The following is a 7,943-nucleotide window of genomic DNA, read 5'->3' as shown; positions in this document are numbered from 1 at the left end:
TTGAATAGTTATAACAAAAAAGTAATTTAATCAGTACGTAGTAGGCATACTTAACTAAACCATTTTATCCTCTAAATTTATTTGATTTACCTAAAATATTCATCATTTGGGAATATCTAATGTGTTTTCCCGTCCAGTAAAAGTCTACACTTGCAGATGAATTAGTTGTGAGTTGTTTTCCTTCATATCGACATTTTTCTTGGGCACTAAACCAATCACTGACATTACCCTCTGAAAAAGTACCTATTGAAGAGAATTAAAAAAATATTTAAGCTTGAAAGAAACATCCGTTTAAACGTTTGACGTGATTTTAGCTAATCGAAAGCAGGTATGCGTTACAATCAATTATCAGTAATTAAGGTTTTGAATACACAATTTTTAAGAAAAAAAACCAACATGAGTAAATGTTAAATAGTTTATTTTAAAAATAATAGATAATTTTTAAAAAAGTTGAACCATGCACAAGAGTTACATGTCTACAAACCATTTAAGCATTCATTGTTACAATACAATTGAGCATTCATTGTTTAAAACGCAGGTACGATAAGGCTTCCCAGAGAATATTGTAGTGTACTCTGTGCATGAACTTCTCTGAACTACAAATGTATGACGTCATAATTGAAAATGACGTCAAGTCACTGCATACTTGAGCTGTAATGATGGGGAGAATGTCATAAACTTTACACCTTTATTTCAATCTGCATATAAAGTTGCAGAATTCTAGTTTAAAATAAACGTGTTTTTATCACTTTTTTTAACTGTAATATATCCGAATAATATAGATAACCTTGCTTTGTTACTCTTGTTTAAGAGTCAGCGTGTTCAAACTCCGTACGAAAATAAACGTTTGACATTTACCCTTTTTTATACCCGTGGACAAAGGCACAATTCAAAATATGTGTGTAAAAGAGCCTGGCGCAGGTTGTTTATGAGGATTTATTTAACATCTTTTATGGAATTATTTAATAGAGTTTCCACTCTAACTGAATCTTGCTTGGGAAATATGTATGGTGGCTTTGTTTTAAAACAGTTGACGATATTCGTTGGAAAATACCCTCAGATTTGCCGGTAAGTTGAAGTTAATCTGAAATAAATTGTTCCAAAGAAATAGTATAACTTTTCCCAAGCACATTTCGGTTTCACAAGGATGTAACGAGTTTATTTATGTGACAAATGTAAATAATAATTATGCTAACAACCTGCGCCGAAGCGATTTATGTGAAACATTTCAAAAAGAAGAAATGACCGTCACGTGATCAACAAGGTAATGTGACATCGTAACAAATATGTTTATATATAGCCTTGGGGATCCTCTGTATGAATTTGGCGCACTGAAGTACATAACTTAAAAATAAAACTAAAAATCAACTTTGCAAAAGAGTGTTACGTTTTAAATGCATAATAAGCTCCGGGTAGCCTTAGCAGTACTGCGAACAGCATTAGCTGATTTCTGAAGAAAAAAATGTGTTGTATATCTTTAAATGCTTTTGTACCAAGGCAAAGTTTATTAGACTATCGGTATAAAACACACAGTTCTTCTTGTTATATGTACCGTAAAAAAGAGTTGAAAAAAATATCATTTTGCAGTTCCATTCCATGGCTGATTCAAGCCTTTGAAATCCAAAGATATCAACCTTTCCACAATGTCCTGTAAAAGATTTTTTTCTTTACTAAAATGGTCTGACGTTCATGTATATGAACAGAGATATATTATATAATAGAAACAAAAAGAAATACATTTGTAACTTTGTATATACAAAGGTTAATTCTCTATAAGGCCAGTATCCGGCCGAAGATAGAATTACTTTAAAATATTATTTGATAGAAATCATAGAGATAATTAGAGAAAAAAATATTTAAAAAAAAGGTAATGCGTAAATGTTTCAGCCGTGGGGTAAATTCGTTACATGGTGTTTTAGTGACAGGGTATGGGATGATACTTGGTCAGAATATTTCTAACCCCATACGAAAATGTGTAGTTGACCGTCAACTGATAATGCGAAAACAGTTGACCACTCGGAGTTGAATGCTTGTATGAAAAGCGATCAACTGATTTGCAAAAAACGGCCAGTTGACCGTTACTTGAAAGCTAATACTTTGAAATTTCATGCAAAACAAGAGTTGACCACTAGTTGAACACTCTGACATGTTAGAAAATTTCTCCCACGCTACATTTATGTTGGGTTCAAAATTACATAATCATAGATCGGGCTTGTTATACCATAATTACAAAAACCAAGATTTGAATCAGTACATGTGTGTTTTCTGTAGAAGGTGGGAATTTTGATTTGAAACATTATTGTCTTCGTGATGATTCAGCGTGTAAAATATATCTCATGTACTATTGTAAGTATATAAAATGTAAAGATTTGTTTTACTAGGCTTGTTATTTTTAAACCAATATTTATTTATTAATTTATTCAATTTGACAAAAATCACATGTGGCGCAAGTCATACATACAGTAAACAAACATAAAATATATAGTCACATAGATTTTCTTATATTACAAGCATCACGTATGAAATTTTAAATATTTCTTGTAGATGTAACATCTGCTGGATTAAGAATTTCATAAGATAAACATGTATTATTAAAAAGTGTACAAAATTCACTTCTTAGTTGTTTATAAAGAGGACATACAAATAAAAAATGATGTTCATCTTTAACGACATTTTGACAATTAATACAATATCTTTCATCTCTTGGTATAATTGGGTTATAATATCTGCCTAACAAATAATAGGAATGCAAAACACTGTAGCCAGTATAGGTCCCTATTTTTTGTACTTTTTTTAAATTTTGAAAGAATTCTAAAAACTTGTCATGCATCAAGTGTTTTGTTGTGTTTCTTGTTGTGTTGGTAAAATATATACCATTTCTTTAGACTAGTTCTATATATAACCTTTTCTGCACAAAAACTGAAGAAGGTATATAACAACTTATGAGAGTGTGTCAGCTCAATTCATTTATAATGCATTTAGATTTACAAGTACATTTATGTCAATTTAGAAACTCCATTGTTTTGACTTTTCATATTTTCAAGAACACTGCTTGTCTAAGATTTCAAATCTCCCTCCATTTTTTTCAAATATTTAATGAATGCAACATACGTGTACTGACTAATGGAGTATTCAACTAGCGATCAACTGCGGAGGAAATAGTGGAGTATTCAACTAGCGGTCAACTGTAAAGGAAAAAGAGGAGTATTCAACTAGCGGTCAACTGCAAAGGAAATAGAGGAGTAATCAACTAGCTGTCAACTGTAAACAGATAGAGGAGTATTCAACTAGCGGTCAACTGCTAAGGAAAAAGTGGAGTATTCAACTAGCGGTTAACTGTAAAGGAAATAGAGGAGTATTTAACTAGCGGTCAACTGCAAAGTAAATAGTCGAGTATTCAACTAGCGGTCAACTGCAAGGAAAATAGAGGAGCATTCAACAGTGGCCCACTCTATGAAGATGAGTTGATCGCTCCCTCATTTGCATGGCAAAAATTCAACTAATGGTCAATTGACGGTCAGTTGACCGTCAACTAGTAGTCAGCTGAATACTCCGATTGAATTCTAATAGTATTTTTTTTCATATGGGACCTGCTCGGCTCCGCCTCGCAAGGTGTGAAATTTACCAACTAGATATCATCCCGTACGCTGTCACTAAAAGAATATGTAACAAATAATACCTGGTTAGTGAATTTCATACCTGGCGAGGTATCATCCTACGAAAGATCATTAATTATGACCTATCAAAAATAATTTTGAATTCATTTGAACAAATTGTCGAATTTGTAAAAACGAATTTAATTTGTTTTAACTATTTCTTTGAATTCGATATAACGATTTTAATCTGTTACATAACAAAGGATGTATTCGCTTTGACAAAAGAATTGACCTATAGGAGAGAATAATTTCCCGGAAAAAGTGACATTTAAATATTAATCTTTTTTTTTTGTTGTTTTCTACCATATATGTGTCTTAATTTTTCAAATTTGTATTTTATACCTAAAATTTATTTTTTACAACTTTACAATAAACCTCGAAAGTTGGCTGAAACACCATTTTGTCCGTTAAAGTGTTGATTTTTGCATGTATTTTGGCCTAGAAGTCCTTCAGGGCAGGCATTCCCCTAAATAAAATTATGATATTTTGATAGGTTATAATGTAAGGAACAATTTAATATAGAACTTTTTAGGGGCACCCCTGCCCTAGCTAGGGTCGAAATTCACAAAAACCTACAAAAAATAAGGAAACCTGATTTTTAAAATCTGCTTCAAATTTATGCTAGTCTTTCTTATAGACGGACTAGCTCAGTTGATATATGAGTTGGTTTTACACCGTGAATTGCTTCTTTTTCGAATCCACCTGGCACAACACTTTTAAAGATTTTAATTTCGCCTTTTTAAACACTATCTAATTTTTTTTTAAAAAGACCTGTGTATTTTCCTTCAATTATCTATCCTTTATGTATGCCCTTTCTTGATACAAGAAAAACTAAAGAGATGTCAAATCGAAACAGTCAAATGTACAGTTGTCAGTCAGGCTGAACAAACTTTAGTATAAGCACACTTTCTCCGAGGACAAGAATAACTCACTCTGTGAAATTTGATAGAAGTATTCTTGGCAGCATTCAAAGAAATTGTTATAACTAATCAAATTTGATCGTTATTACAAACTTAGCAATTCCTTACATGTATATCGAATGCAAAAATATGTTTGACAGATCCTAAAAGGGTTTCCTTTTCCATCGTGTACCCTGTCACTAAAATTCTATTTGACGAATTTTTCCCACCGATTAAAGATTTACGTATTATCTGTGGTTTATAAATGTTTAACTTGCTACATGTATGCTTAATCACAGTTAAACGTTGTGTTAGTTACGTAAAAGATACGACGTGTATTTATATACAATTGACTGAGTAGAAGTAATCCACCTCCATCACGTGACAGACTTCAACCATTCGTAAGCTGGGATTTTGTTGAAAAATCAAAAGAGGTAAGAAAGTTAATCCCCCATTTCCCCCGTTTCTAACGAAACTGCATACATACATATATAGATTTTTTTAACAATTCATTCCACTTTGCATATCAGTTTGAGTATATTTATGGACTACATTGTAACAAAGCTCTACAAAATCCCAGGTACAAAATGGGCCCTAAGGGTTTAATGCTCCTTTCGAACTCTTGAAACCTGAATGATAAATTCAGTCTTCTTCCCAGTGCAGATCCCACTGTGGGACGTGGAGACCGGTCCTTTCAAATGAGAACGTATAAACTGAGGTCCCGTGTCACAGAAGGTGCTGGCACGAAAAAGATCCCTCACAGCTCAATGGGCCTGAGTGTCGAGTAAAGGACAAAATTTGTAGCTCTCCTGCGGCAAATGTTGGCGTCTCCATAAGAGTGAAATATTCTCAAGAGGGACTTTAAACAACATACAATCAATCAATCAATCAATCAGTAAAGCATCAAAATCTATGGTGCTTTACTCATGGAGTGACTGTTCCTATCCTTAGTCTTAAGTATTAATAGTAAATGCCATGGGTCGCTTGGATATAACTTAAAGAAAAGGTCCTGTTCCGATTTGGTCAATAATGCAACTATGCATAAATCAAAATTGCAACGCTTGACTTTAACCTTTATCTGGATGAAAAATTCAAAAATTGGGAAAAGCAACATTCAATTATCAATCACATACATGTACAGTGTATAACATTTAGGAACCCCTCTCATTGCCACTTTATTTTCTATGACAGGAATGCTGTTTTCGAATCTTATATCTATGCTATAAAAGAAGTGTGATGAAAAGATTGAGTCCTCACAATTACATGTAAGACACAGACCCCAGGTCTCTCTTGGGACCGCTTTGGGACTGCTGCGGGACTGCTCTGGTACAAAATATATGGACCCTATGTCGCTCGTACGTGTCCTTCTAAATGTTGGAGGCGAGAATTTGTATTATTACACAATCCCATCAGTAATTCCCTATCTATAAAAGTCCCGTGTATACCAATAGAAAATAAGTCTATAAAAAAACAGGAAATGCATTTCCACGTTACATTAAAAATAGTTTTTTATCATTTAAAGAACATATCCGCAATACTCATAAGGAAATAAATGGAATATAATTATAGTGTTGAACTTCGTTTTCTCTATATATTTCAACTTAAGTCCGGTACAAAATATTTTCTTATCAATTCAGTTTACAAATTTGAGGGAATTTTCCACTAAATATCGTCATCTTTAATCAAACAAAACCGGCATACTTTTTCCAAGCAAAATTAATCACCTACGCCAGACGAATTTATACACATATTATAAAGTCTACATATGTCCTTTGGTATAATACCGGTAAATATCAAACATTTATTCTCAATTAATTAATTTTGAACACGCTGACTTTAAAGTAATGTAGTAAAGAAGTAGTTAATAAAGAAGTAAGTAATAAAGCATAGTTATCCTTCATATTCTGTTATATAAGATTAAAAAAGAAAATAATAAACACGTTTTTATTCTCTTTTTTGAACACTTTTTATTCAGATTGAAATAAAGTGAGAAGTTTATGAAAATCTCCAAATTTTTACAGTTCACGTTTGCAGTGAGTGGACGTTCATATTCAACTATGACGTCATACATTTTTAGTTTAGAAAAAGCGAAAACACGGAGTACACTTCCACAGTCTTTGAAAGCATAATTGCATACCTACGTATCAACTATATAGTTATACTTTCATTCATATGTCAACTCAATATATCCTAGAGAACCTTATAAAAGACTTCAATGAGTCGGACACATATGTTTATTATGGTATCTAGAAAAGACGTCAGTGGTACAGGTAACCAAACAAGAGGACTTTATGATAAACGTGATAACTACAACTTGCCCATTGCCAATTTCCCCTACTTTTGTAGAAATGCACTCTTTGAGGCCCTTGTCACCTGCATATTCGGTTTTTAGATAGTTTATGCTAGACTCAAGAGCATGGATTGGTCAACGTACGAGGATTTTTTTTAAGATAAGGGAAGCTATTGACAAACAATGTTTTAAAAAAAAATACAGTCTTTTTTAAGACATTGCCAGCAAATTCATTTAGTCTTATACTTATTTAAACTGATTGTTGGGCTCTTGTTTAAACATTGAATTATGTACGATTTTTTTTTCTTTTGCCGGATCAGAATTTTAAACACACGGCGGGCCTAACTATTCAATGCTACCTGACCCTATTTGGATCCATTTTAGAAGTCCTTCTTTGCTCTGTTTTATGTATTATTTATTTTTCTTCATAATTTCGATCCCCAATTTGATATTTTATGTGGTTTAACTTTTGTATTTTTACGATTCATTAAAATCATTAATTATCTTCACCCTATGTATCACAAACAAAAAACTAAATAGAGCCTAACTTTTTTATAATGATGTGTCACTCAATTGCAAATCACCAAAAAACTATCAATATTTAAAAATTTTGTTGCTTCATAATAAAACGTATACTCGGGATTTTTTTTTTACCCATTCACAGGTAATAAAATGTTAGCTAACAATTAATTCAAAAATTGTCATGCAGTAACGCATCTATGCACTCTTATTAAATAAAAAAAACATGCATTTTTAAAACTCACACCATTATCTGAATGCACACTCAAGGAAAAATGATCTCAATTTCCTTGTGTCATTATATATCGTGCCGTCATATCTTTCCGATAGTCATATGTTTCCGATAGTCTATTTTCGTGGCCCGAGCTTTCCTTAAAATGACGTCATATTTTTAATTACTAAGAACACCTGAGGTAGGGAATTTCGCAACACCAATATAAGCAAAGGTAAATATCAAAAAACAATACAACCAGTGGTAAAAATTCTTATTTTTCTTATTACCATAATTTTAATTTATTAGAATTGTCTGAAAACCCCTATGATTCGCACTGCATCTAAGGACCTTTATCATCTGATAAA

At 32.3% G+C, this 7,943-nt stretch overlaps 1 long non-coding RNA gene across 1 annotated transcript; it reads right to left on the bottom strand.

The window, feature by feature from the left end:
• Positions 1-94: 94 nt before the first annotated feature.
• Positions 95-7,627, bottom strand: LOC134272368 (uncharacterized). Its single transcript, XR_009993175.1, has 3 exons — positions 7,610-7,627; positions 1,553-1,648; positions 95-243 (listed from the first exon to the last, which is right to left on the bottom strand). It is a non-coding gene; the product is annotated as an uncharacterized LOC134272368 (long non-coding RNA).
• Positions 7,628-7,943: the final 316 nt, after the last annotated feature.

This window comes from Saccostrea cucullata, unplaced genomic scaffold, assembly GCF_032062105.1.
Source record: "Saccostrea cucullata isolate Sc308-1 unplaced genomic scaffold, CSIRO_AGI_Scuc_v1 ctg8834, whole genome shotgun sequence".
NCBI lineage: Eukaryota > Metazoa > Mollusca > Bivalvia > Ostreida > Ostreidae > Saccostrea > Saccostrea cuccullata.
Note: the sequence above shows the minus strand (reverse complement) of the source record. Positions and strands in the feature narration are given on the sequence as shown.